We start from the raw sequence: 27,873 nt of genomic DNA, 5'->3' as shown, positions 1-27,873 counted from the left end.
ATTTCCTATCAAACCATGTCAACCTCTGAGGTCAGAGATTAGATATTTTGCTTTTTGACTTCATGGTCAGGTGTTTTCAAAATTGGTTTTAGGTTTGTTTTTCCAGTGTCAGAAATTCTACTGAACCTCTTTAAAAACCCAGACAATGAGTATTCATCAGGAAACAAACAGAGATGCACGTGCACATATCGTTCTCTTCTCCATTACATGAAAGTTAGTACAGATTAGGTACCCTGAAGCTATGCAAGTTACTCAGGTTTTTCACTCATATAAAAAAGGGCAGAAGTTGGCCATATATTTTGTTGTTGCTGTGGCTGTACTTCAAACGGCTCGCCTTCCAAACAAAGTAAAAAAGCCTCCTACCTTCTTAGTGCTACCTTAATATAGACTCCAGTAGTAATAACATAATATTTATATCATATACTTTGTATCTGTTGATCATCTCAAATTGCTTTATTGAGGAGGGTATGTATTATGTTAGTCTTTTACAGAAAGGGGAAACTGAGGCACAGAGTGGTATTTTGCCTACTGTCAGTGGCAGAGACAGGAAGAGAACCAAAGTCTCCTGACAACTAACCCAGCATCCTATCAATTAGACTACACTGTCTAGGTGTAGTGTAGTTGTAGCCGTATTGGTCCCTGGATATTAAAGAGACAAGCTGGGTATGGTAATATCTTTTACTGGACCAACTTCTGTTGGTGAGAGAGACAAGCCTGAGATAGACAAGCCTGAAGAAGAGCTCTATGTGAGCTTGAAAGTTTGTCTCTCTCATGAAGCAGAAGTTTGTCCAATAAACAATACTACCTCCCCCACCTTGTCTCTCTAATACACTGTCTAGAAGCAGTTAATTAAATATCTTCATTTTGGAGGAGTTTTGAAGTACTAAAGTGCAGTATAGATAAAAGTGCAGTAAGTTTTGCCCATTAAACATGGTTGTTACAGGGATCAGTGAAAGTCTTGGATTTACTACATCATCATGTAATCGTTTTCAGGCCTCCAATAGAGGTTGGTTGGCGAGCACACATTTTAAATCAAGATTTGTAGTCTGCTGCAGGTGGCATTATAAATTAGGTGTTTAACTTGACACATTAATTTTTTTCCTTAGAATGATGTAGCATTGTGGAAAAGACAAAAATAATAATAATAAAAAAAATGGACCCTCCCTTAGCTCACAAGATCTTCAGTCATAGCAAATTTCTACCCCACCAGTACATTGAAGAAAACATTATTTAAGGGAAATGTAGCTGAGTGCAAAACACAACTACATTTAAAATGCAGTGGGAGTGAAGGGAAGTGCAAGCTTAACATAATAAAGCCACATCAACAGTATAAGAGCTTGAGTGGCCAGTTCAATGTAGCAGAATTCACTAGCCACAGCCTTTCAGACATGTTAGGTATAATTTTGCATTTCATAACCAGGTTTTCTGTATTCAGACACAGTAGTTCTTTTAGGTTTTCCCCCTCCTTCCCCCCCTTAAAACACTGTGTACTTCAAAAATAAGATGAAGCGAATGGGACTTCAGTCTTTCTCAAAAAAAATCTCAACCATAAAACAAGCTCTGCTCATTTCTGATATTCATTTTAAGAGACTGAAAGTAGAACTATCTTCATTTTTAACTGTTAATTATAAATTTGTACCTGTGAAATGGAATAATGGCCCAGCCGTATGACTGGAGACTGATGTGCTTAGAAAGGCAGTGTCGATGTGTAACTACCTGCTTGCAGCCATAAGGATAGGGAATCATTTGTGACACTCTGGGGACAATTTTGTCACCCTGACAGTAATGCTGTTATGCACCAACTTGACACACAGGATGAATCTATAAAGACAGATAAGTAACTGTGAAAGTGGCTAGGGATCAGCCTGAGTGCTACCACTCACCTGCAGTGACAAATAGATAGTCATGAAGGATTGAAAATCCTGCCCAACACAGAGATATGTCAGTCCAAAGCTAGAATACTGCATGGTTACACGAAGGCTGTAGTAAAAATACACACACACAGGAGCCCCAGGCATAAGTATGAGAAGGTTAACATCAAAGTATACTATTTCTTCCTTTGTAGTGATCTTTATTTTTATTTCTTTATGGTTTAAAAAGAAGAATCCTATCTGCCTTTAACACACTGGACTTGAAATGGAGTCACTCTGGATTAATGTTGGTATAATTAAGATCAGAATTTGGCCCAGTGTTATTTTAGTGAGAGACAGTGAGGCTGTTTCCTTGTAAGTCTTTGTAAGTCTTTTTATTTCTGGTAATTTTTTGTACCAATAGAGGTCCCCATCTGCAAATCAAATGAAAACAACTTATGATTATTAACAAAAAAAATTCCTTTTGCTCAATATAATGACTTTAGCTTCTGCTGTCAACTGTCCCTTTCCTATTTATTATGTATGTTAGGGGGATCAATTCAGTCTCATTGATGGTGCATCTTATTGATGGTGCAACTTCTCTTTTTTCAAGAACAGCTGTTAAAAAATGTTTCTGGAACAAAATCTTACCCTGAAGACCACTGTGGAATCTAGTTAGTCTGTCTTTTTCATTATCTCTATTTGTGAATATGAACATCCAGTAGCTTCTCTGTTAGGGAGGCAATGAGTTTTAGGTGAGGACAGAAGCATTATTTATTTATTTATAAATAAATTGATTGCTTTATTGATTGCAATTTACCCCTTTCATCTCAGTCTGGCTACTTCCAGCTGAATTGTGCCTTTAAGGCACTGTAGTTACTGGGGTAGTCAGTGGAGTCATTTTAACCCAAAATTTAGAGAGCAGCAACGAACTGGCTGCCGCTCTCATTCCCTGCATCCCTCACATCAAGGACTCTTTCATTCCTGTCCTGGTCTCCCCAAACCTGAGGATCTTTGTTGTTCCTGTGGTTCCCTCCCAAACTAAGTACTCATTTTGCACATCCTCCTGGTCACCCCAGTGGAGGCGGTTTGCCCGCCCCCCTCACAGAAGTACTTTTTCCTGAATTCTGAATGCACTCTTATCAGCCCCAAGTATTCAAAAAGTATGAATCAGGCCCCCCAAATCATGAAACTTGGAATACCACAAGGGTTGGCAACATTCTTCTCCTCCTCCCACATCATTATGTAGGCTTGTGGGATGGCAGCATTAGAGCTAGTCATAGAATTCCGAGTCTAAATAATTTTTCTGTGGAAACTGTAATTCTTGAAAAACTGAAATTTTCTATGGTAAATTTTTCCGTTTTGACAAAAAAATCTGTTTTATTGAAACAAAATATTTTGTTTGGGGTCACTTTGATTTGAATTAGAATATTTTGATTTGTTTGACTCACCCAAAACTTTCTGTTTGAGTCAATTAACTGGCATTTCTCTAGGGTGGCTCATCGCCTTATGGGGGTTGTAGTTTGGGTTTCCACTCTCTCCTAGGGATTGGGTACATTTCCTATGATGCCATATGGACATCCCTTTTATCAAGCTGCGTTGTGCTTCATGGGAGATGTAGCACAGCAAGGGGGAGTTGAGGGCATCAGGCTCATGATAATAACTCTCGTGAGGCCGAATGGCACCCTAAGGAAATGCAGTTTAATGTTAAACTGACTGGAAATGAAGTCTTTCAGGTCAGTTCAACAAACCAAAATGAAACATTGCAATTCAGGAATATCTCATGTTTCATTCCGTGAAAAATTATGATATTTTATGAATATTGTTGAAATACCAGAATTGCCCACCAGACACAAATTTTGATTTTCCTCCAGCATGCCAGAAAGAAAGCATTTCTCCTCTGCCTTCTGCTCCTCTTGTTGGTTGAGCCGGGTGCTGCTGGGCTGAGCTATTTTCTCACTCAACAGCTGTTAGGCGAATCTCAGTAGGAGGAGAGAAGGTGCAGAGAGCTGCTGTACTGACAGCAGAGCTCCTGGCTAGAGAGCTCACCTCTTTCCCCATCCCCTCCAATGAAGAATGAAAGTTTTGGAGATCAAAAGTACCACTGCCTCCTCCACACCTGTGAAAGTTGGGGAGAATATGTCTATTTCTTCTTCTCCCCCCAAATTACAACCAAAGGGCAGTGCAGCGATGCACTGCACCATGGGGAGCTCCTTGTGGAATTCCTCTCTTAGTTCCTAGCATGCAGGGGAGCACACTTGCTGCGACATACCTTCAGGGTATGCCATGTGCTCTCTCCTGCATGCCCAGCAGGCTCTCCACACTCCCTTTCAGGGGGCTTGCCTCCTGGAGGTGCATGACAGGAGCAGTCCTTGTGCACTGCGGAGTGCAGAGCTGCAATTGACCTTGCTACTGCACCGGGCTGCAAAAGGGGTGGGGTGCTCCTTACATTTCCCTCCCTATATCTCCATTCGCTCATGAAACGGCTGAGCATGATCTGTTCCTATATTAGCTAAAGAAATACACAGTATCTGACAAGTAACATTTTCTAGGATTTAGTTTAGAGCACTGATAATGGGATATTTGTGTTTCCAGTGCTCACGTTCCTTCAGATGCTATGGTTTTGCCTAGGAAAACCTTTCTGGGTGTTCTATATTTAAAAATCCATTATCTGTCCTGCTGAAAGATTATAAAGCCATGTCAAGCCCTTTCTATCTCCCTGCCTTGATGTATCATGCATGATATAAATATCGTTAGCTGTTAATATTGCTCAGACTATATTTTTGGAAGGTTTTTTTTGGGTTGGGGGCACACAGAGGTATAATGGAAATCTTTTAAAGGCTCAGAGAATGGTGTTCTTGAATTGACATTAGCTGACCCTACGGTTTAGCAGTGATTTAAAATCTGAAATTTCAAAAGCTTTGGTACAGATGTCAGTTTGTGCACCCAAATGGTAAATGTTTCAGTGAACTTTGACTCTGAAAGGAAACTATTTTTAAAAACGTTTTGCTGATAAACATGGTCTTCATTCAAAACTAATACTTGCAACCTTAATGTTTGGTGAGGCAAAGCTAAGGTCATAGTTTGACCTAACTTGTTCCTAAATTCTGAGGTCCACCCCGGTTTTATAGCCTACAGCTTTAGTATTTTATTTCACTAGGATTTTTATTAATGAGATTTAAATCTCAAGGGTAAACACTTCATCAGATAGGACATCAAATCAGTGGAATGGTATAGCCATTTGCCATCAACGAGTGATAGGTGACAGCTTTAGATAGTCTAAGTTCAATGTTCATATGGAAAGTATGATAGCTGTTTTTATGAAATAAGATACCTGTGCATCTCCCAAGGGTGATCACAACCACAGTACTTCCAGTTTCATTTTGCTTTTTTAAAAAAACCAAATAACATCAAATCTGCATTTAAAATAGGGCCCTGAATAAAATTCTGTAGCTCCAGTGCATCAGCTGGTGCAGATTCCCCAATCATAAAGTAGATAGGGCAGATGCGAGAACTGGGCATTGTCCACCCCCCAGAGTCACTGCTCCATTCACTGGAACAGATCCTCAGGTGATGTAAATTGATGTATTTCCATTGACTTCAATGGCACATGGCCAGTTCACACAAGCTGACTGTGTGACCCACTGTTCCTACAAAAATTAAAGTGGAGCAGATGTAGTGGGCCCCCAAAGAGCAAAAATTTAAATATCAAGAACTCTGCAGTAGCAGATCCACTACACAGTTCCTCCAGTACTCTCCAGATTTATGTCTATAGATTACAGGTTGTTCTAGACATTGGGAAGGAAGGACTCTACCCTAAACTTTTGCTATGTGGTCTGTGTCCCTTGGCCACTTGCTCTGGGGCTAGATTTTTTACTCAACATTTCCATATATGGCTTTTCCAGGAAGAACAGGGGCAGTACCACCATCATTATGATGGGAGTGAAGGAAGATGGCATATCAGCTATGACAAGCCTTTCTGATAGCAGCACATAGCGATGAGGTGACTATCTGAAGCAATGTTTAGCTCTCTAGCATAGAAGAATGTCCATGGTGGGTCATAAAGTGTAGTTGTATTATAGTGCTGGGCACTGTGCTATCAGATCCCAGCATTTCTGCATCTAAATAGCAACAGAAGCTTAGTTCTTGAGTGCTTGTAAGTGACAATTTATTAGTGGTTAGTGTTTAACTGCACAAAGCCCTGTCTTCCCCTCCCCACCCCACAATTCCCATTTCCAGGCCTCTACTGGTTGCTACTGAACTAATAACTCAGTTGCTGGATGCCTCTTCTCCTTCCACATGTGCAGGCAGGTGTACCATGTATTAGGGTCATTACTTGACGCAGAGCAGCTTGTCAGATGAAAACATATGGAAACTTTTTTTCTCATGATGAATTGCATGTATGGCTTTATTGGCCAAGTGAAGCAAGGCCTGCCACTCAACTTGAAGACATTGCTTTGATTTTTTTTTAATGGGGATCTTGCTTTCAGGGGCATGGAGGGTCCATGCTTTCATCTCCCTAACAAGAACAGTGACCCTCTACTATGGCAGGGTCCCTCTCTTCACCCCAGCAGAGTTGTAGCAAGGAGTAACTTTGGATTGTGTAGCCCTTTTAGATCAGTGTTTCTCAACCTTTTTGATACCAGGGGCCAGCTTGCTGCCTTTCTAACCTGTGTCAGGGTGGTCTCAGGGACCGGTTGTTGAGAAACACTGTTTTAGATCAGTGATTTTCAAGCTGTGGTCCGGACCCCTGGGGTTCACAGACTCTGCCTAAGATTTCCATTCAAAATTTTTTAGGGGCCCATGTATGAAAAAGGTTGAAAACCACTGTTTTAAATTAATGTCAGCTAAGTTAAGAACTCACTCTTACACATTAGGCAATTGATGCCGTATTCTGTGTCCCCTTGCATCCTCCATAAGATACTGTTAGCTTATTTAGCAACTGGATAGGGGAAAATTCCACTCTGCTCCTGGGGAGGGACAATCATAAGTAGCCATGTAATGCCTATACCAAGATTACACGGTCCCTGTCCAAGGGGAAGGAAAGGAAGAGAAATGGCCTCGGTGGCTATATAGTTAGGAAGGCCCAAAGAGTTTCCGTCCAGTTAGAACTTACAGTGGTTGAAAATCTGAAAAGGAAGGATCCTTTTATATGAACTATTAATAAGCATTCAAGTAACAACATATAGTACATAGAAAATTGGGGCGGTGAAAGAAAGTAACAAAGTTATAGTATAGTTAGAAATGCTCATAAAGGTCAAACCTTCAGTCACACAAAGGTCACAGTCATATTTCTTTTCCATTTAATTAATTATGTAGCTCCATCATTGTAGCTCATGCCAGATCTGTGAAAGCATAATATCTTCAGTGCAACTGGACTATTTCTTAGTGTTCTACCTGAAAAAAAAGGCAGCTTTTAGTAGAGTTTCAAAACTTCCAATATGCATTTCTCGCTAATTTATTTCAAGCACACTGCATTTTATAGGCTTATCTACTAATTCTTTTGATTAAAACACAAGCAAAAACCAACCAACTTGAACAGGTTGAATGCCACATCTGTGCAGAAGATAGCAGCGACACTTATTTATGGCTCAAAGAAATGGAGCCTAAATTAAGCTAGCTATTGCTGTAGAGTGGATAAGCGGCCATTATGAATTATCCTTAATTATAGCGATTTCCTAAACTAATAAACCTGCTAAATCTTTATTGCAAAGGTTAGTTTACGCAGCGCATATAAATTCCGCATGTGCTACGCATCAACCACCAGCTGTCTGACAGTGTGTTGCTATTGCAGTGAGTGTTCACATAAATTTTATGTTGGTTATATTAACAGTCAGTCCATATCACTACCCACAGATGCCAGTAGACATAAAAATTGCTCTCCAGTGAGCCTAAATATCCCTAGAAGCTAGTTGTGTCTAATGTTCCATGTAGTATTTGTACGTGAAAGCAGCAGATTGAAGAGTTATTTACAGATGAATATTTCAATCCAGTTAGTTCATATTGGCCTACTTAGCCTTCTTTGCTGGTTTATTTGTATGCTAAATAATTCACCAAAGGTTCTTGTTTACTTTCAATAGTAGTTTCTGTGAAATGCAAACAAGGAAGCTAACTTTAGGTGTTCAAAAGGCTAAGCAGCCCTGTGTGTAAATGCAGGTCAGAGCTACAAACAGAATCTTGAAGATGGGCTGTCACTCACAATTTTACCCGTTTTGCATTTTAAAAAAATTACCGGGACTTGTTGTTTTCATATGAATTTTTGGCAGGAGGGAATAGTCTTAATTTGTCTTTTTCACAGACAAATATGAAGTCCTTCTGTATCTACCATTAACCATACAGTGCTGGCAGCATACTGCCCAATGTGGGTTATTATAAGGTTTCTTAACAGTGCAGTGGGCCAGCAGGTGCACTAGAAATGTGGTCCTTCCTTCTAGGGCATAAATACTTTTTTGAATGAATTTCTGTGGTGCAGTTATTTTTATGCCATTTGTCCCATGCTTTGCTTTCCTTTAATCAAAGCACTGCGCAAATTCAGCCATTCTGTGTTAGCCTCTCTGCACTCAGAGCCCACAGATTTAAAAGCCTGGGAATAACGGCTTCCTCCAGTTCAAACCACAGTACTGTCTAGTTCACAGAGAGTTCAACCATGAGGCTACCTTTTTATTTTATAATATTGATTCTATCATTTTTACTGGTAATAATTGGAATTGCTTTATTGATATTTACTCAATATCTCATTGTGCAAAAGCTGTAGAATACTTTGTTACAGCTATTGACATACATCTCTGGTTCACCATCTCCACCATCAGCCTGTTTCACCCGTATGGTATTCAGGTACAGCAGTTGTTTCTTGCTATTGATTTTAGATTGTTTTCCTAACATACTTCTAAGGACCTTAGCACATATGCAGCATCTGGCTACAGTGTCATTTCGATTCTAGTAGTAAGAACATGAATCTTGCATATTAAAATCACAACTTTTTAGTATTTGCAGGGACTAGTTTTGCGTCAGTATTGCTTGCCACCAGCTTTCTCAAGTTAAGAAGGATGAGGCCAATTCAGTTATTGGATGGGAGACATTCAAGGAACAACATAGTGCTTTCCTAAAAGAAGCTGGATATTTGTAGGTGGCATTTGTTAATGAATATGTTGGCATGGTTCTAGAGGATGCTATATCGTGAGAGATGCACCCTCCCTCTTTTTTCGTATGAGATGTGAAACTGAGGGATTAGCCATTATAGTCATTAAAGATCCCATCACACTGTTTGAAAAATAAGGCATTCTGGGTAAATTCCAACTTGAGTGATTGCTAGAGCTGGGTAAATACTGAAAAACATTTTCTACAACTATTTATTTGAATGTTTGAAAGATTTCACTTCAAGCCCCTTTTGTGTTTCCTTGCCACAAATATTCCTATGAACAAGTTTATTAGCAAGAGTGTTCATGGAAGCAACTTACTTTACGTGTATGTTGTGAATATTGATGGCATGCACATTTTGAATGTATAAATGCAAGTATTTGCAGCAGAGACTATCCAATCAGGGAGCAGAAACATACCATAACATCTTTCAGAATTAACCAGCACAGCTCTACGTTATGTATTGAAAACTCTCAATGATCTGCTCATGTACAATCTGCAGACCAAGAATTATTCACAGACTCTAGTTGGTGAATAATTTCAAATAGTGAACAAATTTGAGAACCTCCCCATTCAGTTTCAACTGGATATAGTATTCTGCACTTATTTTAATCCATTGTTTACTGTTGTTGAGTGCTGTTAAGATAAGCAACAGTTTTTAAAATAGCGGTTTATATTGTGTGTGTGTATGTGCATGCATCATATATATAATGTCCTGACCTTACATCCTTAGCACAGTCAAAACTATAATTAAAAATGAGCACCTTGCCTGTCCGAGGAGGACTGAGCCAACAAGGCGGGATTGTTCTCACAGATGGTCAGATCCTCAGCTGGTGTAAATCAGCCTAGCTCTGCTGATGTCAGTTTAGTTATGCCAATTTACAGCAGCCTAGGATCTGGCTAGAATGTTTATCAATTTAAGTTTGCGAAGTGCTTTTAGGATCCTTTGGGATGAAAGGCACTATATAAATATAGCACCTTTTATCAGTTAGACAAATTTTTCTTACCCACCGGCAGCAGCGCTTATTCATTGTACTCAGCTTACATATTAAGCTTAGGAAAAAAGAATTTCCCACAACTAATGAGACCATTCGTCAACCATCTATATACAGGGATTCAAGAGGAAGCAAATTAAATACACCTCACCATAAAGCGTCATTGAATCAAACGCTGTGGCTAGAGTTTTTGAGAGAGCTGGATAATTTTAATATGCTAAATTAAAAGTCATCAAGTCTCATGCTGCCAAGTTATAAACTGATTGCTGCAGGGGGTAAGAAAGACTTGAAAATATTGCATAGCTGCTACGGTTTTATTTCTTCCTTTGTATTAACCACTGCTAGACTTAACAGACCACTGGTGTAATCTTGTCTAGCAAATCCTGTATTAATGGCCAGTTATGAAATTTGATATCCATGGAAGATACCCCAGAAGCTGCTCTCTGAAGAATCAGATAATAGCTATCAAACTTACTATGAAGAAACTCTTCTTTATTGTTCTCTATTCTTTTTTGCAAAATCTAAGTCAATGTTTAAAGTCATCTTAAGGGGAAGCAATATGTAAGCCAAATACATAGTGCCGGTGAAAGCCAATGGGACTTTATTCTCCTAAATCACTTAGGCACTTTTGAAAATCCTACCTTATGTTAAGAAAATTGGAAAACTTCAGAAAGTTTTGTAAACACGCAAAGATTGTATGCTCAGCTGTAGAGACAATTTAGCTCTATGGGTCAAGAATTAGGATAGTTAAATAAAGAGAACAGCTAGATTTGCCTAAGTGTCATGAGACAAATTTAACCCTGGTGTGACTGTACTCAGTTCAGTGAAACTGGACCCAGGGGACTGGACTTGGCCCCACAATGCTACCTGTGGATAAAAAAACAGAACAACAGTAACTTTCACACTAACGTAGTGGAACACACAAAAAATATCCTTACAGAGTATTAGATCTTATGCATGTTATGAGATCTTAGTGTTCCTCAAAAACTATACTGATTTGTAAATAAACACAGACGCACTCTCTCTTTCTCTATGCATATATATTGCTGTTGCCAATGGGTAAGAAAAACGAGTCTAACTGATAAAAGATGCTACATTTATATCTTGTCTTTCATCCCAAAGGATCCTAAAAGCTCGTCACACTTTTAAATTTATATATACATAAAAATGGTTGCCCTGAAAATCAGTTCAGATATGCTGTTTCTGTGGAATGCCAAATATATTTTTATAAATATTTTCTCTGTGTAAAAAAATCTTCACTCCATCCGATCATTTGTGGATCTGAGAGACAAGACGTTCTTAAAAGAAGTTAAATTACAGACTTTAGGCAATGAAGAGAAGTAGCTTTATAAGTGTACATTTTGCAGACAACTGAATGTCTGAAATCTGACATTCTAGAAAGGTGAAATTATGATATATTCAGACCCGATTCTGCACACCCAGCTCAGTCAAAACTCCCACTGACTTCAGCGGAAATGATGTGTAAGTAAAGATTGCAGGATCAGGCCCTTTATTCATAATTTAATTGGACAGAAGTCTAGCAGTTGGAACGCTTGAAAGTAGCATACAAGTGGAGGCAGACAAGCATCCTGCAACAACTAATTCAACCTGATAACACATCTTTGAACTGTCTAAGGCATGCCTAACTACTGCATGCTACCAACAAGAGTAAATACTCCAAAGAGAAGGAAGAGATGGAGTTGCTGTGCATAAAGAAAAAGATTACAAGACAGCCCATCTGCTAAAGCTGTAAACAGTGTACCTGTCACCTCTAGTTATAAACTAGAGGCAGCCCTGCCTCATAGCAACCATACAGGCCAGTTTATTACAAACATGAGAAGGAAAGAAGCAAACTTAGACCTTCACTTTCCATCTGACATTGTGTCAAAGTATTAGCTTCAAGGAATCTCGTGGACGGAAGCGTGAAGATGAGCTGAGGATAAATGCTAACAAGAAAAGAACTGAAAGCATCCACAAGTTCAGTTAAACTACATGACTATTCCTGCTGAATAACTATGAAAGGAATAGAAAAAAACTGGGGTGGGTGTAGAGTGGAGCACTGTCAGAAAATAAACACTGACTAGCCATGGCGACTGGAGAAATATATATTAAATAAGGTCATCTTGATATCCTGTAGATATTAATCTTCCATTTCTCATTATATCAATTTAAATAAACAGTAACCTACTTATGTTATTTTGGTGTAGCATGGCTTAAGAAGGCACTTTAAAAATGCTTTAAACTGAGCCATTTCATTCTCCTTGAATTGTCCCTGTTCCCTTCCCACTTTCCTTCTTTCTTTTAAGTTATCCTCCTCAAAGTCAAGTACAATGTTCACAGTCAATGTTTACTGCTATTATGATGTTTTAGTTTCATCTAGCATCCCTTGGAGAGTGGACAAATTGGGTGCATACGGGAAGCGGGCCATCTTGGACATTGATTTTTGAAGGACTGTTAGATAAATGCTGACATCACAGATTGATGTCTCTTTAAAACGGTGCCTAGTGCAGAACCATTGGGGAAATAAAAAAATATTGACTTAACATGTTTGTGCAGAGGGCCCACTGGAGAATTCCTCTGCATTAATAGGATCCATCAATTTAGGTGTTCTTTAATTATTCTAATTCTACACTTCACAGCTGGAAACAGGTCTTATCAGCTCATCCGTTCCTTGTACCCAGGTATTCGGCACTTCTTCAGAGAGGAGGTAACACTGGGTGAAGACACTTTCATCTATTTTTCATCATCACATCTTGACCTCTTGTTCAGTAATTAAAATTTTTGATTATAGACTAATTTCCCTGTGCAGCATGGTGGTGACATTGAACAGGGACTCAATTAATGGACCAACTCAGAGGCCAAGAAGCTATTTGGCTGTTTAGTGAAATACATGCCAGCAAAATAAAGTTGATGGTTTTGTTTGTGTTTAACCCCTCACCTTGGTACCATCAATAGATTGAAGACATCATTTGTATCTGCAAGTGTTTGTTTAATTAAGACCTCCTAAAAAATCTTTGCTATTGATTCATTCCATTATCTTATTGATTAACTGCACTGGATCATGTACTTGCTCTTTAGTGGAAGGCAACAGTTTCAGCCAGCTGTCATTATCCACAGATGTGAACAGAAAGCAATGTTCAGCATCCATGTCTGCCAAAGTGTCTTATGTTTTAATGAAGTACTGGCTGCAGTTCCCTGTATTACATGAGAAAAGCCAGTTGTCTCCTGCTGGTGGTGTGACCAAGCATAAAGGTTTTCTTCCAGTTATTCATAAAGCAGCTGCTTACTAGGGAACGTTAGAAAGTTGTGCTTTGCATTTGTATGTTAAAATCTAGAGGTTTCAAGTTGGAGCAGCAAATTATCGCAGATGACCTGCATATTTAATTTCCACACTATTGTGTTTTATTTTTCCATATTGAAGAATTATGCAGAGCATAATATTGGTAACTTGATTTTGCATGTTTGTATCTTGCATTCTCACCTTTATAAGACTGCTGCATAAACTAGAATTAATATAGATGTATACCAGACATAACCTGTACATTATTTAGTTCTTTTAAGCTGTGCAGGAAATGAATCCAGTCAGCAGCATTTGGACCACTGTGAAGATGAGCTCTCCAGTTCACATTTGCAAGGCTGAATAGAATTCACTTCTGCTTGTCAGCTTTTGTTTTTCATAGGACGAAATCCCCTTTTCACAACACGATGATGCAGTGACAATGCCTTGCTTTGCTGTTTAGGTTCAGTGATGGAATCAGGAATCTTACTCCTCGTACCAATGGAGGCTGTCTGCCTTGCAGGAGGATTGAGACTACACAATCACAGCGTACCCATTTGCTGGCCCACCCATAGTGAATTTGAGTACTGATCTTAGAGCAAGCTGCTCATGCATTCTCTCAGATTCCTTGGGGCAGGCACAAGAAACGAGCAGGAGGTGGTGACAGGCAATAAAGTTATGGGTGGAGGAAGAAAGGGGAGAGTTTGGTAAAATGTAGGCAACAAGAAACCTAACCCTGCAATTTCTCTTTCTGCTCTGATATTTGAGTGACAGTCCAGATTGGTCCAATATATGCATTTCTTATTGGAATATTTCAGAGGAAATAAGGCATGTATTCCTTACTTTCACGTGCAGTGCTTCCCTGAGATTTCCACTACACTGTACATAATGTGAGTGGTCTGTTAGTAAGTGCCAGTGGGTTCTTTGTTGCCATTGTGAAGGGGAGGCCTTAGAAACTTCCCACGCGACAGAAATACAATTTTCTTCTTCCCAGTTATATTTAAAATGGAAACTTCACCAGTTGAACTGTTTTAGAGTTATAGCTCAATCCAGACTTCAGTGTTTAGTTAAGTTTGTATTTCTGCTGGCATGCATTGTTATTTTCAGCCAAACCCTCATCTTTACCTTGGCAGAGAAACTGATTTTGTTGGGTTCCCTACATCCTGGTAAATGAGTTAGTACCAAAACCATATCCAAAGGACAAATGACTGATTTCTGAATACTTCTCAAGCTTTTTTATGACAGCTCTAAGTACTGATTCAGTCCTTGTGATGCTTTAACATGGCAATTTTGAGTTCCTCGAGTTATTTGTAACTACACAAATGCCAAAGTTATGTAATAAAGAGAAAAACACCTGTATAGAGCTTCTTAGAATATGTTCCTGTTTAAATTCAGCTGCTGGAGAATGTTACACAAAAAATTATGCTGCTATACTTAACATTTTTCTTGTACAATTTAGGAAGTGCTTTGATCATTTGTTGATAAATGTGTAATTTTACTAATATGTGCACGTACAATATAAGGTAAGATTTTGAGCTACATTGTGGAATTATGTAAGAGGGAGTGTGGAGGGACTGCTTTGCTGCTGGAATCCCCATCTGGTGAATTCTTTCTGTCCAATAGGAGTCTGACTGTCTATAATATTTGAGCATCTCCCATGTGTTTAGAAAAAGAAATAATCTCTCCTTCCCAGGAGAAATAGCTTGATTGGTTGGAATGTGTTTTGTTTATGCTAGTGGGTGTGTTGTGTGACAGTGAAGAAAGCTGATGGACCACTACATTGAAGAGCTGAATTTTGCAGTTAGTTATTTCAGTAGGTAGTTCCATGGTCATTCTTATCTCTTGACGAAGTCAGTCTTATAGGCCTGGTCTACACTATGCGTTTATACCGATTTCAGCAGCGTTAAATCGATTTAACACTGCACCCGTCCACACAACAAGGCCCTTTATATCGATATAAAGGGCTCTTTAAACTGGTTTCTGTACTCCTCCCCAACGAGAGGAGTAGTGCTAAAATCGGTATTACTATAGCGGATTAGGGTTAGTGTGGCCGCAAATCAACGGTATTAGCCTCCAGGCGGTATCCCATAGTGCACCACTGTGACCGCTCTGGACAGCAATCTGAACTCGGATGCACTGGCCAGGTAAACAGGAAAAGCCCCGCAAACTTTTGGATTTCATTTCCTGTTTGCCCAGCATGGAGAGCTCACCAGCACAGGTGACCACACAGAGCTCATCAGCACAGGTAACAATGCAGTCTCCTGAGAATCGAAAAAGAGCTCCAGCATGGACCGCACGGGAGGTACTGGATCTGATCACTATACGGGGAGAGGATTCTGTACTAACAGAACTCCGTTCCAAAAGACAAAATGAAAAAACATTTGAAAAAATTTCAAAGGCCATGATGGAGAAAGGCCACACCAGTGACTCTGTGCAGTGCAGAGTGAAAGTTAAGGAGCTCATACAAGCCTACCAGAAAACCAAAGAAGCAAATGGAAGGTCCAGGGCAAGGCCGAAAACATGCCGCTTCTATGCTGAGCTGCATGCAATTCTAGGGGGGTCCGCCACCACTATCTAACCCCTGTCTGTGGATTCCGAGGTGGGGGTGGTAATCTCAGCCATGGCTGAGGAGTCTGCGGATGGGATTTGCCTCAGCCTCCCACCCCACCGTAAAGGTCTCCCCCTTACTCTCACACAGATTGTGGAGAACATAGCAAGCAGCAATAACAATGGGGACATTGTTTTGGCTGAGGTCTGAGCGAGTCAGTAATGTGTGCCAGTGTGCCTTTAAACGGCCAAATGCACATTCTACCACCATTCTGCACTTGCTCAGCCTGTAGTTGAACAGCTCCTGACTACTGTCCAGGCTGCCTGTGTGTGGCTTCATGAGCCATGGCATCAAGGGGTAGGCTGGGTCCCCCAGGATAACTACAGGCATTTCAACATCCCCAACTGTTATTGTCTGGTTTGGGAAGTAATTCCCTTGCTGCAGCTGTTTAAACAGAGTAGTGTTCCTGAAGACGCGAGCATCATGAACCCTTCCTGGCCATCCCACGTGGATGTTGGTGAAACGTCCCTTGTGATCCACCAGTGCTTGCGGTACCATGGAAAAGTATCCCTTGCGATTTACGTACTGGGTGCCCTGGTGCTCCGGTGCCAAGATAGGGATATGGGTTCCATCTATTGCCCCACCACAGTTAGGGAATCCCATTGCAGCAAAGCCATCCACTATGACCTGCACATTTCCCAGAGTCACAACCTTTCGTAGCAGCAGCTTAATGATTGCTTTGGCTACTTGCATCACAGCAGCCCCCACAGTAGATTTGCCCACTCCAAATTGATTCCCGACTGACCGGTAGCTGTCTGGCATTGCAAGCTTCCAGAGGGCTATCGCCACTTGCTTCTCAACTGTGAGGGCTGCTCTCATCTTGGTATTACGGCGTTTCAGGGCAGGGGAAAGCAAGTCACAAAGTTCCCTGAAAGTGCCCTTATGCATGCGAAAGTTTCTCAGCCACTGAGAATCGTCCAAAACCTGCAAAACTGTGCGGTCCCACCAGTCTGTGCTTGTTTCCCGGGCCCAAAATTGGCGTTCAATGGATAGAACCTGCCCCATTACCAGCAGGATCTCCAAAGTGCAGGGACCCACGGTTTGAGAGAATTCTGTGTCCATGTCCTCATCACTCTTGTCGTCGCTCTGCCGTAGCCGCCACCTCCTCGCCTGGCTTTGCAGGTCCTGGTTCAGCACAGACTGCACGAGAATGCGCGAGGTGTTTACAACATCCACGATTGCGGTCTTGATCTGAGCAAGGTCCATGCTTGCTGTGCTATGGCGTTTGAACAGTTCACCCAGGAAAAAAGGCGCGAAACGGTTGTCTGCTGCTTTCACGGAGGGAGGAGTCAGGCAGTACCCAGAACCACCCGCGACAATGTTTTTTGCCCCATCAGGCACTGGAATCTCAACCCAGAATTCCAAGGGACGGGGGAGACTGCGGGAACTATGGGATAGCTACGGGATAGCTACCTACAGTGCAACGCTCTGGAAATTGACGCTAGCCTCGGTACATGGACTCACACCGCCGAATTAATGTGCTTAGTGTGGCCGCGTGCACTCGACTTTATGCAATCTATTTTACAAAACCGGTTTATGTAAAATCGGAATAATCCCGTAGTGTAGACATACCCAGAGTCTAGGTCCAGTTCCTGTAAAAGTTCTGCCTACTGCACTCACAAGCCTCCTCCTGTTAGTTGAGTTTCTTTGCTCTTTATTCTGTATCTGGCTAGCTTGGTTGTGTACCCTCACCCTGATCCTTCTCTCAGGATTAATGGATAGAGTAGATACTGCACTGTAAAAAGATTTCCTTGTGCTCCTTCTCACTTGTTCACTCGCATAGGGTATGGCTGCACAGAGTAATAATTGCTCATATAAGTTGAGAAGAGAGAGATATTTAATGCATGGTGCTGGAAATCAAAAAGTCCCAACTCCAGATCCAGGTTGGATGTGGACTTCCTCTGTGGCCTTGAATGAGTCATTTAATCTCCCTGGGAATCAGTTTCCACACCTGTAAAATGGGGATAATGATCGTGATGGTGATAATAAAAATAAGACTGAGTGAAGATTAGAGCTGAGCAGGAAATGGTTTTCCCATCCTGGGAAAAAAATTGAGATTTTGAAAAAAAATTGCATCCCAAATCAGGCCAAAAAGTTAAAGTCTCAAAAATTTTCATAAACTAACAATACAAACAAAATTTCAGTTCAGGTCCATTTTGTTTCAATAATTTAGAAAATATTATTTTATTTTGTTTTTACATTTTATTTTTATATGATTAGCTTAAAATTTTAAACAAAAAGTTGTTTCAAACAGAAAAAATGTTTGTTTTTTTTGAAAATATCAAAATGGGACCTTTCAAATTCTAAAAAAAAAATTCTCAGGTTTTTTTCAACAGGAGAAATTTGTCAAAATCGACCCTTCCCTACACACAGTTTCAGTTTTGATGAATCGGCATTATCCAACAAAAAGAAGTTTTTGTTGAAAAATTCCCAACCAGCTCTAATGAAGAGTATTATTTATAATGGACCAAATCGTCCTCTGCCTATTGATGTAAATAGTTAAAAAGAATGCTCCTAAGCACAAAAGAAGTAGCATTTGAGTATAGATAAAATGCTTTGAACGTAGAAGAATGCTATGCACATTCGAAGTATTGCTATTCTTGTTTCACAGCACTAAGAATTGTTAATTATCTAAAATTAAAAAAAAAGTATGAAAAAAATCCTGCCAGTGTCAATACTAAAGAGTTAACGTTCCCCAAATACTACCAACATTTTATTACAATTTTCAAAAAAAGAACCCAACTCAGTGTTATTGTTTTGATTATTGAGATTCAGTCACAGATCAATGGAGCAATTAAAATCTCTAAATAAAATTCCCTGAATTGTCAAACAGAGGATGAGTTCCCAATGGGAAGGGTTTATTTTTAAAGTTGAAATTTCTCTTTGTAACATCTCTGCCAGTAAATGGTTTCGTTAATTGGAATATACAGAAATACTTTACAAGTTTAACAATGCATGACATCCTACTAAGATTGTGATGACAAGCTTTTCCTTTTATGTAAAGTGAAGTTACTGCACTTATATAATAAATATATGGGCTCAGTTACAAATAGATTTTTAGAAGGAATTAAATAATGCATTTATTGTTGAAACTCAACAAAAGTGTCTGAAATATTTAGAAGTCTGAATAGAAAGAAAAGAACTCTTTTTTAAATCAATACTAGAAATAAAAAGGTAATTCAGAATTTGAAGAAAGAGGAAACCTGATTTACATATTAATAATAGTTTTCTCTAAAAATCTGACCTCTGAACTTTTGGGAATAATTGACCCTGATAACTTTGATCAAAGTAAATGGGAGTACTGTGTGAGTAAAGCCTGCAGAATCAGGTGCTATAATATATTTAAGAAGATTATCTAGAACAGTATCAGAGGGGTACCCATGTTAATCTGGATCTGTAAAAGCAGCAGAGAGTCCTGTGGTACCTTATAGACTAACAGACATAGTGGAGCATGAGCTTTCGTGCATCCACGAAGTGGGTATTCACCCACAGAAACTCATGCTCCACTACGTCTGTTAGTCTATAAGGTGCCACAAGACTCTTTGCTACTTATCTAGAACAGGGCATGTTAAAATGGGACACTGACAACCTAAATTTGACCCATAATTTAAATTTGCACAAAACAAACAAACAAACATGAAACTAATTGAAGAATTTCCATTAAAAATCCAATAAAAACAGATAAAATAAAATAAAAATTTCACAGCAACATTAAGAATGTTTACTCTGAAATGGATATTGAATCAACAAATAAGTTGCCAAAACAGTGTTTTATGCTCAGAGGAATTAGGCTGGAATGTATAGGAACATTAGTTGCACTGTTGAACACTTGATGGCAGACAGTATTTGCGTTTTTAATAGAGCCTTTTGAGTATTTAATAGCAGATTTGTTATCTTGATGTTTTTAACTGTGCAATGTATTTATGTATTTAGAGATGTCCTGTGAAATTCAGTGCACTAGCCTTTACTCATCTGATTGAGTGATTACATGAATTCCACTGCAAATTTGGCATTGTAATAATATCTTAATGAACCAAGTTCATAGTGTTAGAATAGACTTCACTAATGCTTCTAAATTAGAGTCAGTTAAAGTTTTCCAAGTGCTATAATTCAGAGGCAAAGCTGATATTCCATCCTTTAAATGCTGTTGGTATTTTCACACATAAGATGATTCACAGTAGTGGGTGTTCAGATATTATGGTAATTGGTAGAGTGTGGAAATCTAGATAGTTAATCAACAGTAGAAACCCCAAGTGTTAAAAAAAAGTATGAGTTGGGCCTCAAAAAACATAATCAGATGGACTTTAAAATCATGAGATTAAAAAAATAATAAATTTTAAGTTATTTTTATTTGCGTTCTTGTATCTGCACCTTTAGGGTGCAATATGGTCATATTTTCAAGAGTTTATCTACAACCTATAAGGGCTACAAACTTACTTATAAGGGCTACAAAGTGGGGGGTGGAGGACTCTCTATGGAGGTTGGCTCATAAAGATTTTTTCTTATTTGTTCAGTTGAGGGAGGTTGCCCCACAGCAGAGCACACTAACAAATCTTGCAGGATCCCTGTGAGCTGTAGGAGACCAAGGCCATCAGTGAGAAGACCCTATCTGCTGCAGAGGTTCTGTGCCCCTGGTATCACCCACCCCTGCAGCATGAGTTCTTTAGAGCCTTATGGCCAGGACTCTCCCAGCTGTCTTTAAAGGAGGATGTGCACCTGGAGGGCCCAGTGGAATATTAATACAGCCTCTGTACTTAACAACTTTCATTGGAAAACTCAATTTTCCTGACCTGCCCTGAAGCCACAGTGTGTCCTTTCTGAGGTCCAGGGGAAGAGTGAGACACTGCTGTAGAGGCAACTGATTTTCATCTCCCTTTCACAAGCACAGTGAATTATTTCCTTACTCCTCTCTCCCCACCCTTTGTCTGGTAGGTTTCTCGAATCTAGCCCTTGAATTTTACCACGAGATGTTATGGTTTCAACAGAATCTCATTGGATTGAAAAAAGCTGTGAGCAGCATGGAAATGTACATTAACATCAACTCTTGGGACTTGGCTGAAACCAAAGAATACCACTAGCTGTGTTTTTCCCCTGCAATTATTCCATCTCACAAGAGAAAAGCAGCTGGCGTTTTACCTGGCAACATAACAATGTCTGAATTGCCATTGTTGCCTGGTCAGTAATTGTTTAAACATTGCAGTTTATTGTTAATGTTGTCTTATAGTGAATATACAGAGCCCTGGGGAAAAGGAACTGATTTCTGTGCAGGTTGGCCTGCAGTACTTGCGTCATCACTTTGCTCCTGGAAGAATATTCTTTGACTTATGTATTGGTTGCGTAATAGTTCACAAAAGTCAACATCCCTTTGGAAGAACAACTTCTGCTTAAAATAGTCACAAGTTCCACGAGATTCTGTTAAGGCAGGATGTTGTAGGAGACCCACAATTGAAGCAAAAACTCATGATTCCTAATTACAGTGTTAATAGTTTGGAAGCGTTAAGCCACTATGTCCTGGTTTATATCAATAAAGCTTTGGTTTCTCCTCTTCCTCCTCCACCCCAGTCCTGCTTTGGGAAGTTGGATGCAAGTCAACATTTTTATTTGCAATAAAAGAATGTTCCTATTGTCCATTATTATGTGAGTACTATATTGTGAGTAGCTCCCAGCGTGGAGGTGAACAATCTGCTTTCAAAATATCCATAACCATGCTATTTTTACATAAATAGAGGTGTATAGTCATTAATCAAAAACTTTCCTGCCTGTTTCTCTTTTTACAATATTCTGTCAGAGCTTAGTGTAGAAATTACATCAAATGTCTGACTTACTTTGCACAAAGGGTATAGGAAAGGTGCTTGGTGTTGGCTGAGAGAACACTATGGGTATCCCTAGGATGTAGCACAGCTAAGGCAGTGGCATCATTTGACCCAGACCTAAACAGTGACACTCCTAGGACAATCTTTTTTTCTGCAGTGTTTGATTCTTTGGGCTTGTAGCTGGGCGGGACTCACCCCCACGGCGCCTCCTACTGGTCGCTTTGGGAATTAGCTCAAATTCCAGCTCAGAGCACCCTCCGCAGGCCAGTGATCTGCCTTTCAGCTACTGTCCCCATGTCCTTCCCTGGACCCCGGTGCCCCTTTTATGTGGGGTTCTGCCCCCTGGCAGTAACCCCTTCCTCTTTCTTAGGGGTTTCCCCTCCCTGGGAACCCCCCATCCTCTGTCCCCACTTTGCCTCAGTGTCTTGGCAACTGCCTAGTCATTAGCTAGCCCCATGCCCTGGGGCAGACTGCAGTATTAGCCTCTCATCATCAGCAAAGGGGGTTGGACCTGCTGCCTTGGCCTACCCCTGAGTTGCACCCTGCAACCCCAGTACCTCCTAGCCTTCTGCTAGGCTGCAGCCTGGGGCTTTTCAGGCAGGAGCTCCCCAGCTCCTCTGCCTTTCCCCAGCCCTGCTTCACCCTAGGTACCTTATTTGGTTCTCTGCAGCCAGGCCCTTTTTTTTTTTCTCTCTCTCTCTCTGAAGGCAGAGAGAGACTGTCTGGGCTCCAGGCTTCTCTGCCCTTATATAGGGGCCTGTGGCTCAGTTTGGGGCATGGCCCCAGCTGCTGCCACTTCCCCAATCAGCCCAGCCTAAAAGGCTGCTTTCTCCAGCCCCAGCCCTTATCCAGGGGCTGTTTTAACCCCTTCAGGGCCAGAGCAGAGATCTACTCTGCTACAGGGCCTCTAGTAGAAAGACAGGCACTGTGCAAACTCCCACTTCCTACAGACAGTATTTCACACAAATGCAGTGGGTCTGCTTCTTCACTGTGTGACTCCACTTTTATGTGGGTGAAATTCCATTGAAAATGACTGCACCGCATCAGAAGTGGGGGTGGAGCGGGAGGTGTGTGTGCGGACGTTGTCCGGGCTTGCCAGAGGAGGGGTAGCAGTGCTTTATGGGCAGAGGGAGGAAGGCAGTCAGAAGCTGCGCTGACTCATCCCCTTGGAAAGTAAGTGCGGAGGCTTTAAAAGGATCATGCCCTGACATTAGAAGTCCTTTCTCCATGCAGCAGGCAAAGCAGCAGCTACCCTCCCTCACCTCAAGGTGGTGAATATTAGGACTTGCTCTGGGCATTGTGCTAGTTGCTCCTTTATAAGGTAGCTGGGAAGGAATTTTTGGTGCTAGGCTTGTGCACCAAAAATTTTTTGTGTTTGTCATACATTTACTGCATTTTTGAGGAGGGATACTGGGTTTTTAACAAATATTAGCTTTCCAAAATGTTTGTCTTTTTAATTTGTAGTGACATTATGGTAATTTCTATAGCTATGAACTAGATTTTTTTGTGTGTTATTTAATAACTGTGTTTCATCAACAGTTAATTAAATCTACTATCTAAATTGAACAGAAAATTACAGTGAGTTAAAGAGTATAAAAGACTGGTGCAGATAAGACTTATTGGTCGTAAGAATTTGAGATCAAATCTACAAGCAGTATCCTGCTCATATTTCTCTTTAAGGCTGCTGTATTCTAGCTCTTTGAAAGTGGCCTATTATTTCTTACCCATTTATTACAGTGTCCTGGTTGCTGCCAACATGCCCACTGTTTAAAGTTACTTTAATTAATTAACTGTAAGTTAATTTCTTTGCAGGCAAAATCTCTGATCTCATTATGTTGTCCTTAAAGCTGAACACTTCAGCTTTTCTATTCTACTTCGATGACACAATAAAAAGCACATTCTTTAACTTAAAGAGCTATGTCTCCGGGGGGTTAATTTGATAGTCTTTGAAAGAGTGATAGTTTGGGCAATCATAAAATAATACTGACATTTTTTTTTTTTAGAAGAGAGTAAATTCAGTGGCTGATTCAGCTATGGAATGTGGAATGTCCTTAAAATAACCTGTGTCCCATTGATTATTTCACAATGCTACATGGAAGAATTATTCTCGCAGGCTGCCTAGCCTCGTTGCTAAACACACAATCAAGTCACTGATAAGTTTGACAAAAACATTTCACCTGCTCTGTATCACCCTGGATTGTTTTGTGTAAGGAATGCGTGCATATTTTAGGGAACAGCTTCTACGTTTGTTATGACTGTCCTTGTTGTGTTACTTTGTGATTCTTTGTAGAAGCTACATGTTTAAAAGTCTACTTGCTGATCCATGACTCTGGTGTACTAACTAGAGTTGTGCTGAGGGATGTTTCTTTGCAGAATAGATTGATCTAGTCCTTTTTCTGGTGATAGATGCCCATTACCACTACATAGGAACAATGGTCAAATTTGATATGTTGCATATACTATGAATTTAATGTTTTTTTTTCCATTGCACTTCATCTCCCTAATGCTATCTGAGGTATTTTGAGACATATGCAGCCCTGTCTTTCTGTCTTTTAGAGTTAACTTCAACTTGAGCAATAAAATCTGGGTGCTTTTTAGAGCGTTAAATCCGGCGAGTTGAAATTTGTCAGGATGTCTTTGAGGACTACAAGGTGTATGTCAGCTAGTGGGAAAGTTACTCCACAGGTAACTCAAATCTCTGTGAGCAAGCCTAGTACATGAAGAAGCCATTTGTATCCCTCTGAGTCCCGTAATGTTGAGCGCATTGCTGAGATTTACACAGGTCTGATCTATGCAGCTGATGAGATGGCTGCAGCAGGGTAGCAGCGGTCTGATCTGAATCATAGTTTCTTATGCCTCAAAGACCATGGCCATTGCTCTAGATTTTTTTTTCCCTGGGTCACAGTTTACTACAAAGGGTGCATTTTATTCAACCAAGGCAGTTGGAAATCAGTTAGGTGGAAGAGCTCAGGAAGGAAAACCAGGTACCTCTTGGGCATGCAGTAGAAGCAACGGGTCAAAGGTAATATACTGGTAAAGGTCCTCAGTGTCTGGTTTTGTATCTTACTTATGTCTAGTTCCAGTGCTTTTAGACAGAAGTATTGTCAATGGTATTGATTAGTTGATCTGATAATCCAGCAGGCTTCTTGATGTGTTAAATTTCCTTCTTTCACATGGCTCTAAGTGTGGAAGAAGTGTGTGCGACTGCAAAAGCAACTCTCAGTGGACACCGCAAAAGTATGACTCCCTGTGATCAAATTGTGCCATGCATGCCAATGCCAATTAGTCGTTTGCCAGTTACTTTTAACCCTCTCCAGTAATTCATAGGCATCTGCATTTCATATAAACCTTTTAGTCCACTCTAGGTTTCTAGGGTTTTACATTTATGCATTCCTTGGAATGGGTCATGAATGTATATTTTTTAAAAATGAATTGTACATGGAATAAAATTTCACCACATCTACTGTGTATCCATGGTATCCCTGAAAACATTAAGTTCAGTTTATAGTTATTTTCAAAGGCATGTGACAAAATGCAGAGTCCTTGCAATAATAAAGCTTTTAAATAATTATTTCTTCTAGATTTAAAAAAACCCAGAAAGTATAAATGTCATATTTGTTATACGAATATCACTACTGTATAATAAACTTCTAAAACTTTATTATCCTTATTTAAAATGATAATCTCTGTTAAAGTATTGTTAACCAGCAGAGAATGCCACTCCATCATTACTTCATCCCAATGCACCTATGTATTGCAGCACATGTTGCCATGCCTGCTTTTCTAAGGCTTCACAATAACTACACTGAGTTTGAGGGCAATGGCAAAATAGGCCCCATGTTCACCTGCATGTTTGTATAGATAAAGAAGTCTGGATCCACAGGAGTGGGGAATTTTGATTCAGCATTTCCCCACTCTGCGGAAATCCCTTCATGGGGCCTTTGCCCTGTTCCCGTCCCCATTCTCCTTTCCCCCATGGATGAATTCCTAGGAAGCACTGTGAGTTAAAACTGGTGAGGTTTCTTATCCCTCATGCAGGCTTCTATTGCCTGGGAGAGAATTGGGCTCTGTGTCAGCTCCCTGCTTCTTTGCATAGGGTGTCTCATCAGTGGCTGTAATATAACGTAACTCATACTGCAGAAAGTATTATTGAATTTTAAATCCATTATATTTTGCACTCTAGCACAAATAGTAGCATTCAGCCAGTTCCAGGGCATATGCCTGGAAGCAGTACTCCCATGACCAGTCCCACTTAAGTCAGTTATAAGCTGTATACATAAAAATATAAATCCCTAACAGGTAGGTGTGTAGAAATAGAGGCTCAAATGAAATGTTTTCTTCATGCACAGAGAGGAAACGCTGGAATCACCAAGACAACTTGCATGAATAAGTACGGCTTGTGTGCATGTAAGCGTGTGTGCATTTGTATGAGGTCTGCAAGACAGGAACCAGTTAAGCCCTTTTTGAAAAAAAATGTATCTAGCCAGGCTGACAACATATGCACCAAGTTTTAAACTCACTTCAGATTAAAAAAAACAGAGTTGTAACATAAATTGCCTGAAGAGCAAATTCAGCCCTTATGACACAGTTATGTACATTTCACACTTGGCTGAACCTTTCTGTTGGGGGCGAGGGGGAGCTTGTTACATTCTGAGACTGCTGAAATGAAGGGCCCGATCCTGTAGATCTTACTCTGTGGCTGCATCTGAACTGGTAAATTTCATCGGTGTTTCTTCAATAGCAGTAGTAATGGTAGAGACTGTGCTGTAGACCAGATCCAGATGTCACCGCTGTATTGTCTAACTTTTCAAGTTGTACTGCATCATGTCCTATCAAGACAATAACTTCCTGGTGGTTATAACTGGTGGAACTGCAGTACTGGCAAAACACGGGGCCTGTAGTCACAGCCAGTCAGTTCAGTGGATATTAAAGACATTACAGCAACACATGGGTTAATGGCTGTATCCATCCCTCAGCAAATGGCCAATTAAGAGCTAGATTAGTAGACATGAAAAATTTATTGCAAAACTGCTGCAGTATTATGGAAAACAAAATGATTTCATTGAGTAGTAGTTCTGTTGCCATAATCCTAATGGTAAACTCTGTTACACTAATAATAGAAGAAAAACTAATTGCAGTGAGGACAGGACAAATCTTTTTTAATCCTCGTTGTCATCTCAACTAAATCCAAACCCATTTGTATTAACCTTTGCTGACAGAGTCACATGATGGACATAATTTCTTGTAATTTACCAGCAGTAGATCTAACCTTTCTTCATCAAATATTCATAAAGGCGGGATTCTCAATGATTTTCTGTCTCTTTTCATATTTACACCTTGTTGTCTTCTTCCTTTTTAGTGCAATTTGAACACAGTTGAAGTCAGATGGAAGTAAAGTTAAAGGGCTTTAGCAGCTAAGGTACCTGAAAGCAAAGAATAACTAATTGAAATTTCTTACCAGTACAGATCATGCTAGAGACTGATGTGGCAGCACTATACAGACCAGATGTCCCTCCTTCCAGGGGGAAAAATGAACTCTAGATTTAAGAGCTATGAATTCTTGTCACTAGTATAAAATTGTTAATATATAAACAATAACACAGAGAAAGGTGTATAGTTTTATTGGATTCCTGCATATCTTCTGTGAATTTGAGGAATTGAATGGAAGGCAGTGGACTTGATTCTCCACTTGCTTTAGATACATGTAAATCAAGAGTAACTACAGTGAAGTCAGCTAAGTTACGCCAGTGTAAAACTGGCGTGAGAGAATGGAAAATCAAGCCTTATGTCTTTAACTATCCAAGAAGTGTGGCTATCAAGCAGGGCCGCCCAGAGGATTCAGGGGGCCTGGGGTCTTTGGCAGCGGGGGACCCCCACGTCAGCGGTAATTTGGCGGCAGAGGGTCCTTCCGCTCCGGGACCCATCACTGAAGTGCCCTGAAGACCCGGCACTTCAGCGGCAGGTCCCGGAGCGGAAGGACCTCCTGCCGCCGAATTGCCGCCAAAGACCTGGAGTGGAAGAAGCTCCAGGGTCCTGGGCCCCACGAGAGTTTTCCGGGTCCCCCAGAGCGACTGAAGAACCCCACTCCAGGGGCCTAGGGCAAATTGCCCCACTTGCCCCCCCCAGGCGGCCCTGCTATCAAGTGTAACCACACTCTCCATTGTGTCTCACGGCTTTGACAATGCTTTAGAAA

At 40.4% G+C, this 27,873-nt stretch overlaps 1 protein-coding gene across 2 annotated transcripts in view; it reads left to right on the top strand.

Moving 5' to 3' along the window:
• The window catches only part of FTO (FTO alpha-ketoglutarate dependent dioxygenase), a 335,810-nt gene that overhangs the window by 283,224 nt on the left and 24,713 nt on the right, over positions 1–27,873 (top strand). The gene's annotated exons all lie outside the window — the stretch shown is intronic.

Source organism: Gopherus evgoodei, chromosome 12 (assembly GCF_007399415.2).
Source record: "Gopherus evgoodei ecotype Sinaloan lineage chromosome 12, rGopEvg1_v1.p, whole genome shotgun sequence".
Lineage (NCBI taxonomy): Eukaryota > Metazoa > Chordata > Testudines > Testudinidae > Gopherus > Gopherus evgoodei.
The sequence above is the reverse complement of the archived record's forward strand: the minus strand, read 5'-3'. Positions and strand labels throughout refer to the sequence as shown.